Source organism: Micrasema longulum, unplaced genomic scaffold (genome assembly GCF_059751315.1).
Source record: "Micrasema longulum isolate JH-2025_06_02 unplaced genomic scaffold, ASM5975131v1 h1tg001050l, whole genome shotgun sequence".
In the NCBI taxonomy this organism is placed as follows: domain Eukaryota; kingdom Metazoa; phylum Arthropoda; class Insecta; order Trichoptera; family Brachycentridae; genus Micrasema; species Micrasema longulum.
In genome coordinates, this window is record NW_028278238.1 from 316,137 (window position 1) to 329,911 (window position 13,775).

Consider the following 13,775-nt stretch of genomic DNA (forward strand, 5'->3'; position numbering starts at 1 on the left):
AGGTCTCAGGTTCAGTTCCTGACATGGTAGACATGAAATATTTATTTTAAAAGGTGATTTTACAGTACAATATTTCATAGTCCCTTGACTGGCACCCCAAGCATACGATTGATCATCTTTTCTTTAAGTAACAAAAATATCAAGATACGCTGCGATTGGTGTACCAATGCAGTGCCCTATGCAATTAGGTGCGGAATTGAAATGATGATGATGATTACCTACATTTATTTATTCTACGGTATAAAAATTCATTATATATTTATATATTTTTTTAAAAGAGATTTGTGTTCTTATGATTTACTTAAACATTTAATTTTAAGGGGCCATTTTCGACGAGTTGTAAATAACTCTCTATTAGAAAATAGGAATCAAGTTGGGATGGAATGGGATTCTAACCACGGACCTTTGAACCGTGAGTCCATGACGATAGTCATAGGACCACAACCCAATTTAACTCAATTGATTCACAGTTTACATATTAATGTACTGATTTTTTTTAGGCTGTTGCCGTGTTATGCCATAATAATAAGCATAGGGGAAAAAATCTAGTGAAATTAAAATAACAATATTAAAGTCCAAAAAAAATGTAAAATACACATAAAAATTATAAAAAGTTACAAAAATTAAATTTAGTCGATTAAAAAAAAGTTTTTTTTTTTACTTTATTAATTATTTGTGCATGTTGTGTTCACATTTAATTCATGAAAAATTTCTAAACATAACAAATTTTGATATTATACCAATTTATTGTATTGTTCATACGTTGACGTACTCATCGTCCAAATACTTGCGGACTGGCTGGATTTCCTCCCTAGGGAGAAATAATTTAATAAAATTCAATTTGGTCATAAGCCCTGTAAATGCCCATACTTCCATATTCTCTTCTCAAAAATGTTTTCCCTCTCTGTTGCAACAAATTTAGAATAAATTGATTAAATATATTATGCTCTATTATTCCTTTATGGCAACCAACAATGAACTCAAATTCTAGGAAACATAATATTGCATACCCTTTGTCCGTGTCCAAGCTGACAAAGGAAACAGTTCTGCTTGAAAAATGAAAGCAGAACCCTGGACGAGCGTTTTCGGCTTTACGGCAACTCTTATATAAATTCTGGAAAAGGAAATTGGGTAGAGATATGTCTGCCTCGTAGGGTAGTAGTCGGAGCCTTTGCCGACCGTGCTTGAGGTCCCAAGTTCGATGCCTGGCAGGATCAACAGAAAATATTTATTCTTAACGTTCACTCTAATGTTTCAGTCCCTGGAATAGCACCTGAAGTGTAAGATTGATCACCTCACCTTCATGTAACCGATGATGAAATATGCTGCATTTGATGTGCCAATGCAGTGCCCTATGCACCACATGGTGCGGATAGGGAAATGATGAGATACCTTACACAACCTTAATAAAAATAATTAGTGACTTTATTTTTTGGTTTGACACCTTTTAATAATTGAGAATGTCAGAAGAATAAGTATATTTCAACGATATGGGATCAAACAAACAGATCTTGCACTGGTTCATTTTGTACTTACACATTCAGAGATTGTGACAGCAAATCTGAAATAAGGATTCAAAATTTATATGCATTTTGATTTGATATTTAAACCTTACAGCTTCAATTATAATTTGAGCAAAAAATGTTCTTGCATGTAATGATTCATTATGTTATCAGTATACAGACATATAATTACAGTATTACTAACCATTAGAGCGACATCTTGTCCCAAGCATTGAAATACAGTAGACTTTCGCACATAATTGGTTCTTGAAAATGTGTGCGAATGTTGAATGTTCGAAAGTCGAGGGATGTAAAAAATATGTATTTTTTAATTAAGTTAATGAGGTGTTTAAGTGCTTTCAGGTGATTCTTTATAAATTTTTCAAGAGTTAATTAAATACTTCCATATTTTTTGTTTTCTTGATAAAGAGTTCTATATAATAACATGCTGTATTTAATTTTCAAAATAGATAAGGCTTCATTCATATTTTTTAGTGTCAAAGACAATTTTATCAGCTTTTTCCTTACATTAACTGTGTATTTCATTTACCAGTTGTTGCAATTAAGCAGTCATTTGACAGAGGTTCTGAGTGATATTCAATTAACTCGTTAACATCTTCATTGTTGAAGTCCTATACTATATCATCTGTGATAGTTTCCAGAGTTTCTTCAAAATTCATCATTTGCGGGCACAATTGTTTACAGGAACCTTTCATTTTTTACTTTTTTATTTCAGCCCACAAGTATCCAATATTGCTTATTGCGTTCCATATATTATAATTCTACTGAAATTGTCTTAATGTAGGCACACCTTCCCTGTCAGTTTCCTTAATGACCTGATTCATTATTTTCCTCATAACATATTATCTTAACATAGTTATCACTAGTTAACCGAGGGAGCACCTGCATGGAAGCGAAGAATGTTTGCATTATTGATAAAAATCTGTGAAAAACATAATTTATTTAAATGTCTGAAATAGTGAATTACGCAAAAGTAGAAAGTACAAAAGGCGACGGCCCCCCGTATGCCTTTGGGAATACTAAATAATCAATCAATGCATTGTCTTGTCATTCAATTAGCTTCAATATGGCAATCTTTAGGAACCTTTATAGCATGATTAAGATTCATTAAATGTGTATCCCGAGTTCCCTTTGATAATGTATGTATATATAAATTAATAATTAATATAAATTAGAAACGAATTTAGTGTTAAAATATAATCAACACCGACTGACATACTCAAACTGTGCCAGATCTGGATCGAGGAAAAAAGACCTCAAATCGATCTGACTAATATTTTGACAGTATATTACGTGTTTAAATTGATTAAATGTAATACTTACCTGTATTAACTCCGTTATTTTTGACAAAGACTAAAAATGTCCCGACAAATTAAAAAAAACTTACGAACCTCCAATTTATGAGCACAAATGGATTTGTCGTAATTTGTATAATGGCGTCTTTTGAGTTTTTACAGATGACGCAATATATTTAATTGCCAATTTAGTAGCTCACAATAAAAAATAAACATACATTTTTAAAAACGAAACATCTCGCGGGTCGCATGTTTGACGTTTGCCAGATTTACAAGGTTAGTTTATTTGTGTGCTGTGCGCATGCGTGGTTTTAACGATACCTATTACGAGATTCGTTCAGGATACCAAAATGATTTTAACGAGGTAGAGAGGCCCACGAGAGTGGTTCAGAATACCACCCCAGAGACCTTTTGCCGAACTTCGTGGAACAAAATGAAGAATGTGAAGATTTTTTGCATGTCGTGTATTATAGTTGTGAATTTCATGATTAAATGTAAGTTTTAAATTTGTGTTAGTCTTTCTTCTATATCCAGTTCCTGGAATAAAGATGCAAAAGTACGTCTGGCCGTCCACGGAACCCGCAGCATTCACCGCTAAAACCACATTTCGAAAGCTTCGATTTTTTTTCTTTTGAGGTTCCCTCAGTGTCCAACACTCCACACCGTACCTGAACACTGATAAAACCAAGGCCTTCAGCAGTCTCTTTGGCGTTTATGATTATACTGTGATTCTTCCAAATCTTCACCAGCCGACTCATAGCACTTTTGGCAATATCTATACGTCGCCGTATTTCACCGTCACACCGACCACCATCGCTGATGAGAGAACCTAGATAAATGAAATTGTTGACTCTTTCTAAGTTGCGCAATCAGGATAATGGTGCGACTTTATTAGCTCGATCAATGATCATAAACTTAGTTTTGCTTATATTCATTGAGAGTCCCAGGTCTAAACTAGCAGCATTTATTCGGTCAATTAGTTCTTTCATTTCAATCTCTGACGATGCAATAAATGTGGTGTCATCAGCATCTCAGGTTGGACAACTTCCTTCCTCCAATTATGAACTTACTTGTCCAGCCGTTAAGTGCCTTTCGAATGATTTATTCACCATATATATTAAACAAGACTAGACACAAAATTCATCCCTGTCTAACGCCTTTTCAAATAAATTAATTTAATTTAAAAAAAACGAAAAAGTAATTGAAGTAAAACAATTTACTTTGTTATCACATGCTATGGAATTATTCAAATGATTTGAGAACAAGTGCGTTCTAAGTTTTTTTTCCGAAACATCACTGCTCTTTCTCGGTTTCGGACACCGGGAGAGCATTCCATGCCATATAGTGTAAGAAAATTAGCCCAAAAATGATCACTAAGCCTTTCCCCCCTCCTCCTTAACCTACCCCACCATCGAGGATTTTGAGTATGTTGATCAAGACACCTCAAGGAACCGAGGTGTGCCGATTTTCAAAGCACCACGAATTATTATTTTATTTTATTTTATTTGGGAAATCAACAGTTCTACATACATATTTATAGTAAACAAACAGACATAGTGTTTAAACTCAGAACTAATAACAGATTTCCACAAAGTATACAAAGTTAGTAAAGAAAATATATTACATATCAAATAAATACATATGAGTTTATACATATAAAAATGTTATTTTCATGTACTCGTAAATATTTTTCAACAATCAAATATTTTTTTTAAGAACAGTAAGTTATTGTAAATTGGACGGGATTAGGACAAGAATGCTTGAAGAGAGTAATTTTTATTTTAATTGAAAAAAAATACATCATCACATTGATTTATCTGTCCCAGCATCCGAAATGACGTGTTCCGGCTCTGCCCGATGATATTATGTATTTATGGCCTTTGTGAAACTTAATGGCCAACTCAATCGCCTGACAGTCAGGATCGAAGAAAACAAATGTCTGCGAATGTTTGTTTTTTTCTAACCGAATAATAAAATCAGTATTTTCGTTAGGTTGAATTACGTCTTTGTGTGTAAATTTTTTGGCAGAGAAATAAAATCAATATTCGAATGTTTTGCATAAATTTACACTGAAGTTTTTTACTTTACTGATTGCGTTCTTCTGGGTTATACCCAATAATATTTATTATACGGCACAAGTGCCTTTTATAATATACAATATTACATTATAGCGAGTTCAGTTGTACAAAAATAAAAAACAATATTAAAACATGGATATATAAAAACAAATATATAAAGGTGTGGCGTAATTAATGGATAACCTTATACCGGTTAGAGGACACCATAATGGTCCAGAAAATAAAAATATATGTTTAGTAAAAGTCTCACAGTTTTCGGGTTAATCGATATTTTTAGAAATTGTAAGAAAATGACACCCTTCGTCACTCTTTTCGGTGCCAAGATTGCATATAAAATAAAAATAATTTCTTTTTTGGATAGTAGTCTGGGATAGGTGTGCTTTTGAATGTAAGGTACTATTTTTACACCGCTAGTTAATTTTTTTATAAGAAAACTCTTAAGCTCAAAGTTTCATGGTTTGCAATTTTTTTTTTAAAGTTTAACCTCTCGTGGTCAAAGCGCCTAATTAAAAAATAAATTGTCTATTTCATTGAGATTCTAAAATGGTATAGCACACTGCGTTTCCAGCTTTTAATACAAAGGTCATGGCTATTAAAGTGCGTGAAGGTCAATTTTTTCAAATTATAAGTAATCCCAAAATTTACTTCTTTAGTTGAAGTTCACCTAAAAATATTATTTTCACAACCGTGGAATTCCAAGAATTTGGAATTTTGTGAGAAAACCAAAGTAAAAAGCAAACATGTAATATTCAGTCTTCTGCTTGCGGTGACACGATGTTACATCACAGCCCGCAAAGGAATTATTTACCACAGTATTTTAAGAATTAATCATTAAAATGCTGTAAAAATCGCGTTGACTTTTTGTTTTCTACTTACTTGAACTTATATTATACTATACCTACTCTTTTTTTTTGTCTAAAACTGTTTTAATTGTTTTTTTGACATCAAATTATGTGCCTACCTTCTTTTATATATTTAGATAAATATATCTATAAAGCATAATTCAATTCAATACATAAAAAAATATTTTTAAAATCTGTTTATTAGATACATAGTGATTAGACCGAGATATTGCCTTGTTATACCATGAAACGCTTGAATTTCAATTTTGTACCTGTCATGAAAAGGCCCTCTGGGCGTACATAATAATAAATGTGTAAGACATCACTCCCCATTATGTACACAAAATTTGTTTTTTTCTTTTACGTTATGGGTAACGTTAGTGTAAATATATGTATTGAATTTAAATAAAAATTGCGTTTAGTAGTAATGTTGTATACTTTCATTACTTATATTTGTTCATCTGAATAAAAAAAAAAATATTCATGTTTGTTGTAAGTTAATCGTTTTTTTACTAGTGAAATAAATAACGACTGATACACCATATTTATATTATTATATTCTATTTATGAATAACTGAATTAATGTTTGTGCTGCTCTATTTTTGAATAATCGAATGTTGAGCCCAAACTAAGTTGATGTATTTAACCTGACACTTCATACTAAACTGATGTTGCGTTATTCCGTTCCACAATTTCACGAGTGATCCGTTGGGAATATTTAGAACCACGTTATATTATCCTCTCGGGGGTGACTTTGGGAATGACGGGCGATTTACCAAGTAGCATGTTTAATGTGCATGTACAAGTTATGCAGTTCAACCTATCTGATCCGTTGAATGCTATCAATTTTCTATGTCTACCGGTTTCGAGACGTACCCATCTCTTAATCTAATGCGAAAATCCCACTATACACCTTTACCAAACAGATGTACAGGTTAAATGAATCATTTATTTTTTATTAATAATATTAAAAATGTAATTTTGAACTCGCGTTTTCTGTTATTTGCGGATGTCTTAAAACTGTTCTTAAAGGTGACAATTTTGGTCGATTTTCATCTTCTCCAAGCGGATATATCTAATATATGTGAATGGCAGGGGCAAATCGTCAAAGTAAGCAATAAATTATAATAATTTATAGTAACCATGTTTATGGGAAAATATATAAAGTAATTGTTATTTATTATAAATCACCGTTTATATCTTTCTACAAAAAAATATCTATGAAGTACGCCCAACGCCAGCGCCCAGTCCATTCTCACTGAACGATAAAACTAGCCGATTACCTCAGCTTATTCTTCCATACAAAAAAAGTACACTGTATTTTTCGTCTTTAAGCCAAGTCGGCTTTTTTAGTACTAAAACAAACTTGCAGATTACAAATATTTTTAGAAGATTCTCTATTTGGAAACTAGTATTTCGAACATTATTTCCGAAGGACTATTTTTCTTTGATGGGATACCGTTGACATATTTTGTATCACATAGGACAGGTGGCGTTCGCAGTGGCCGTTTTAGGCATTATTCATTTTAAAAGAAATCAACCAGTGCTCAAGTCTTGACAGTACTGTCAATGACAGATCATAATGAAAATATTTGCTAAATGTCATTGTGGTATGTGATAATAAACTTTTGTATGAGTTTAGAATTCTATTGAAATAGTGTAGAATAAAGCTACGTATATCGCGTGGTTAGTAATAATTGTTGTTTGAGTTGATTTTCTCAGAACCACAGAAAAAGTAGTAATTTATAATTACATTACTTACATGTTATGTAAGTACTTATATGTAGTACAAATTAATGAACATTTTTAATAGATTACCTATACAATAAATCACGGTTCGCCACTGGTGAATGGGGAAGACGAAACAAACTTAAACCTAATGTTTCCAAGTGTTCGGTCATGTCTTTTACTAAGGCCCGAAAAACTCTATTTTTTCGCTACAAAATGAATGAACAGAGCCAGATACGAACATCAAATGTTAAGGATCTGGGCGTTAGATTTGTGAGCACCCTGACATTTCACGAACACATAGAGACAATCAGTGGTAATGCATTGAAGATGTTAGGATTTGTTATGCGTACTGCCAGGGTTTTTGAAAATACCCGCGTATTGAGTGCGTGCGAACTAGACTAGAGAGTAGCTCGATGATTTGGGAGCCACATGAACTGAAGTACTCTCTTATGATTGAGAAAATCCAAAAGAAGTTTCTGAGATATCACTACATAAGAATACGAGTATAATCCTTGGCTCTGCCCGACTGAGTTTCTCTAGAGTATGCTTGACTACAACAGTTTAGAGACTAGAAAGAATGTGTATTTGACTTGAATTTTTTATCGATTGTTGCGCGGTATGGTCGATAATCCTGAGATTATGTAGAGCATTGGTTTGTCATATGGTTTGCCTGATAATTACCCAAGACAGCGTCAGCATAGATTATTTCATATTTCGATATACAGGACCAACCTGCCAAAGGTTATGCCTGTTGGAAGGGCTACAGCTATGCTGAACAACATTGCTCTGGATGTTGATCTGTTCCACGTATCCGAAGGGATTTTCCGGAGCAGGATTCTCCTACTACTTTGACATAAGCCTCTTTAATGTATTTTTTTTCTTGTTTTAATATGTACGCCTTAAATTTTAATTTATGTACTTGTTTTTTTTTAAATAAATTAATTGAATTGAAATAAATAGGAACTATAAAAAATGCATAAATATATGCAATAGTAGGGCCTGTATTCCAATAACATTTATTCACCTCATTATGCTTAAATAAATCGACGACGGTTTAAACTATATAAAAATAAATATGCCATAAATTTTTAAAAAAGAAATATGGACAAACCAAGGAGATAGTGGGAAGGAAAAGAAGGAAATTGACGAGGAGTGGTGGAGGATAAATGAAGGAAAGTAGGAGTTAAAAATTGTTAGTGATCTACATAGATAATGTAATAATTGAATATAAAATTGCCAGATTCTTCATATTATGCTATTTGATTTTAACTCCAACAAAACATCCAATAAATCCCGTATCAAACTTTTAACAAGGTTTTTTTACATTGATAGGATATTTTTGAATGTCGAATTAACAATATTTGAATATCTTCTTTAGAATTCTTTTCAGCAATTATTAAGAACCTTCACAAATTGGATTTCAAATCATATTTTTACGTCATAATATTTTTTTTTCAATTATTTCCTTTGGTTACTGATGTTTCTTTTAAAAATAGCTGTCTGGAAAAAAATGAGCCGCTTTTTGTCGGAAATCGTGATTCGAATAAAATTCTATTATTTTTAGTGGTAGAACGGCACCGGAAGGTACGAAAAGAATTCTATGTCTTACTCTTTTGAAAACCGATTACTTTTTTGTCAGGCTTTTATACTCTGTCAATAAATTAAACGTCGCTGTGCAGAAAGATGCCAGCCATAGAAAAGAGAAACTGAGATAATAGCAATTTTGTGAAAAGAGTAAATAATCCAATCTACGCAGCAGTTGGAATGTTTTTTTTAAATTTATTTATTTTATTTTAAATCCTGAAGTAGGGCACACATAAACCCATCCTTTTGTGAGCTCTAATAATAACAATGTATATATATTTAATTTATAAGTTGTTTAACACTTTTTTAACACATTTTTTTACATTAAATTTTGATTTTAATTATTTTTTTCCTCAAAAATGTTTATTCCCATATCATAATGTTTTTTAAGTACTCTGTATTTTTATTTATTAATACAATTAACCATATTTTTTGCAGAAAAGAGCCAATCCTATGAAAACGTTGATGTGTGTTGTGTCATTATGTTTTGAACTTATTTTTTATATTATTCATTAAATCGCCATTCACTTTGTAACACTTCATTATTAATTATTATGAAAATAAAACTTTGTTATCAGTGTAACACAATTTTATTATTTTAAAAGAACGCTACTACAGTTTCGGGAGAGCACTTCTCCCATAGACGGGTGATGTAAAATTTATACAGAATACATTATAGAAAGAAAGTAGCTTGTGTCGATTGTCGGTCCTCCAAATATCACCATGGAAAATTAATAACACGATCCGTTAGTCTATGGCGACGTAGAATCGTTATCGCTATTAAAAAATATTGTTTTAAGAGATATTTCATAATTTCAGCGGTTTTTAATAAATTGTTGTAAATATTTTGGTAATAAAGCGTAATCATAATAACCGAATCGAAACTCCATTTTATATAATTTATGAGTAAAATCGTGACTTGCGGTTTTTTTCAAGTCTGATCATTAAAAATCAAGGTTTACTGCCACAAGTGAGACGTTCGGATGCTGATTATTTTTTTCCTAAGTTTATGTTATTATTTAAAACATACATTTCGAATGAAGCTGCTTAGTCCATCATACAAATTGATGTTAAATTTATGCAAAGATAATATACATATGTGTAGTTTTTGAAATATCATGTTTATACCATGTCACAGTCATGATTACTAATAGAAGTGTGTATAAGCCGCTTGTGAATCTACTATCTAGCAGAGGCGAATCGTCCATATAAGTGATTATGCTCAGCTTATCATTATATTTGACTACCGATAATAATGCTTTATAGTAGTTTTAATGATGGGAAAACAAATAACACAATTTATTCTTATTAAAAATTAACGTCACCGTTTATATCTTGCTCAAAAAATAAATATAAACATCTATAAGCGCACCCAGCGTCCAGCCCGTTCCCAGTGGGGGAAAAAAACTGGCCGATTACTTTAGCTTATTTCTTTATCCAATATGTATACTGTTTTTCAACATCTCAAAACCCAGTTGTTGTTTGTTCCTCCAAGTAGCCTTGCAGATAATATATATTATTTGAAGGTTCTCTATTTGGAGAATAGCATTTCGAGCATTATTTACTAAGGACCATTTTCCTTTGATAGTATACAGTTGACACCAGTTCTTTCGTCCACCCGTCTTAATGAAATTTTAGGGCGCTTCACTCAGTACATGTGTCCATTTTTTGGCAATAATCATTTTTAGAAGGATCTGAGTGGATAATGGCGATCACATGGCTGTACTCAGTGCTAATATTATTGGGAATAGTGAATTTCATTGTTTTTTTTATACTTATGCATATATGTATGGTATTCAAATAATGGAAAAGTTACCTTTTATACATATATCGCAAATCGATTAATTTTTACTGTAGTTTTATTGGTGGATTCTTGGTAATCATTATTTCAATTCAAAATAAGTAGGTATTCCGTCTTCTGTTGTCAGCAGCTGAAACGGAGGGATGATGTTGTATTCACACAATACTACAGAAAAAGAAGCAGTGTATATACAGTATTACTTATGCGTATGTATATGCAGGTACAAATTATTTAAAAAATATAGCTTACCTATGAAAATAGTCACTGTTTGCTACTGCTGTCTAGGTGTAGAAAAATTAAAATATCATTAGGTGTTTTTTACACGGATTGACGTCATTGGCATCGAATCATTTTGTTGAAATGAAAATTTCCACCCTCGTGCAGCCGTGGTTACCTGATCTTAAAATTCAAAGTTGAACGTTTCTTGCATAAATAAAATGAACATCACCTTGTTTTCATTAATGAATATTTGTTGTGTTCCCGGAACGCATTTCATTGAACTGAAGTTTTGGTAGATATGCAAACTCCAAATAAGTAGCACGAGGTTCGATTTCATATTCGGGGGGACGATTAAAAACGCTGTCTTTGCCGGTATGAATCAAGACGGTATAACTAACTTTTTTACTTTCTCTGTCTACTTTTGTATTGCAAAACCGGCTCTACTGACATGTCGATACGCGTTTTCAGGAAGAATTTTCCATTTCTACCGGTTTCGAGACGTAACCGCGTCTTCGCGTCTTATCAGCACGTTAGTTTTATAAATATATTTGTTACTATAGTGAAGAAACCGGTAGACAAAGAAAAATCGATAAGTGGTTTCATAGCAATATTGACTAACATTGTGAGGATATGCGTTGTCTTTCGTCACTCTCTCGCAGATACGTACCCGATATAGTGTGAAAAAGACAACTGCACACAGGCTAATCTTGGCCAACTGAAATCAACAAAATCGAAGTTTCGCTGTCCCGTTTTTTGTACCTCAAAACTGAACCGATTTTGTTTTTTTTTTAAAGAAAGAATATCAAAATGAAATTTTCTGTTGCGATAATGTTTGCGTTTTTCAAAATTACTTATCATATTCGTATGCTGTACGTACGAAGACGGCAGACCAAACTGGGCTTTTTTTGGGGTTTTGGATGGTTCTAGCTCCCATAATCAAAAAAAGCAAAATGATAGAGACACGCCAAAGTTAAATATTTATAGTTTATAAAATAATCATAGCTTAAGTGCCATAATCCAGGGAGAATATTCGAAAGTACTTTTGTATAAAGAAAAGTAAATAAATAAAAAAATATATAAATAAGCGAATACTTTGATTCAGATTTTGGCTATAGAATGGATATTATACTCCTAATAGACACGCGCTTCCTAAGACATAAAATGGTAAATTTCCGTTTAATTATCATAATTTCTCTATTCCCACCCAGTGGTGCATAGGAAACTGCATTGTACTCCAATCGTTGCGTATTTGGATCATTTTTGATACAGGGGAGATAAGGGGATCAGTCCTACGGTTCAGGTGCCAGTCCAGAACAATAAACTATTGCAGTGTATAACCACCTTCAAAAATCTATATTTCATGTCTCATACTACCGGAAATCAATCCCAGGATCTCAATCATTATAGACGAGCACGCAAACCAGTACACGACGAGGCGGACTTATCTCCATCGATTTCGTTTTTTAAGACTTTCACCTGAGGAGACGTTGACTAAAAAACGCTCGTGCGCAGTCCTGGTTCTATTTCACAAACATTAATAAATTTCTTTCCGCCTGGATACCGAAAAACATTATTTTACTCAAAATATGAGGATGAATCCCAGCACAGTATTTTTCCGGTTAATAATTCACATTTATAAACTCTAAAGTGAGACATCGGATGTTCTTACACAGACATTTTATTATGCTAGAGTTATTTTCCTTCAGTTAATGTGTATAAAATATACATTTTCGTATCGTTTTTGACACATATTCTCTCCTCTAGTTCTGGAGAGACTCGGAAAAGTGACCCAAATCCTGAGACAGCAAGCGCCCCTCCCACCTGCTCCCTACAGAAGGTACCTTATACTACCCCAACCCCTAAAGCCAACATCTCCCCAACGAGCCTACACAACAGGGACGTGCTTTACGTACTAAACTAATCGACATTTATAGTTTACCGAATTTAACTATTTGTTTGTAAGATGCTTATAGCTTTTTAGAAACAAATCCTTGTTTCCATCAATAATTTTCAACAACCCTCTTTTTTCGCTGATCAGATCATTAGATCATAACTAAACTATCAGTTCCTATTCTCAAATCATATAATTTTCCCAAACATAATTCTTCCTTCTCTACAAATTATTTTATATTCCATGGACATCATTTCACGTTTTCTATTAAATATGTTTCCTCAGCATGTCGTTTTAAATCTCATCTGATAAAAAAAACATGCATTGGGGACTTAAATAAGTTCACGCTGTTTTTTTACGACGTCTCTCGGCTTCAATTCGTACAGCACCCAATGAGGAACTCCAGTCCTATGAGAAATTGGATACAAAAAATGTTTTCTTGCGCGTGGTAAAAATTGGAGCATTCAATTGTACGGCAAAGTTTTCTGAAAATGTACATTTTTGTTTATAAAAACGAACCGCTTTGAACGTCACTAGTTCACATGAATCAATCAGAACTGATCGAGAATAAGCGGAAGAGAACCTCTGACGTCACACGCGGAGTTGTTTCAGAAATACAAAATATTTAAAAATCATAGCGCTGATAATACGATATACGCGGTTTTTCAGGGCCAGACCGCGAAACTTCAAAAGAACATTCCGCACAGTAAGCTTTTAAAAAAATTCTAATTAAATTTTTCCAAAAAGCATTTTTTTAAAGTAAAAATAATTATTATTATAATCTCAAAATGGAGTTAATCTTTGATTTCTT

General features: G+C 32.6%; 1 protein-coding gene and 1 long non-coding RNA gene across 2 annotated transcripts in view; one reads left to right on the forward strand and one right to left on the reverse strand.

The window, feature by feature from the left end:
- Atet (ABC transporter expressed in trachea) overlaps positions 1 to 13,775 on the forward strand; it is a 98,182-nt gene that overhangs the window by 57,940 nt on the left and 26,467 nt on the right. The window lies entirely within an intron of this gene.
- On the reverse strand, positions 326 to 3,226 carry LOC148277322 (uncharacterized). The gene is made up of 3 exons (XR_015823530.1): positions 2,847 to 3,226; positions 1,708 to 2,445; positions 326 to 1,561 (listed from the first exon to the last, which is right to left on the reverse strand). It is a non-coding gene; the product is annotated as an uncharacterized LOC148277322 (long non-coding RNA).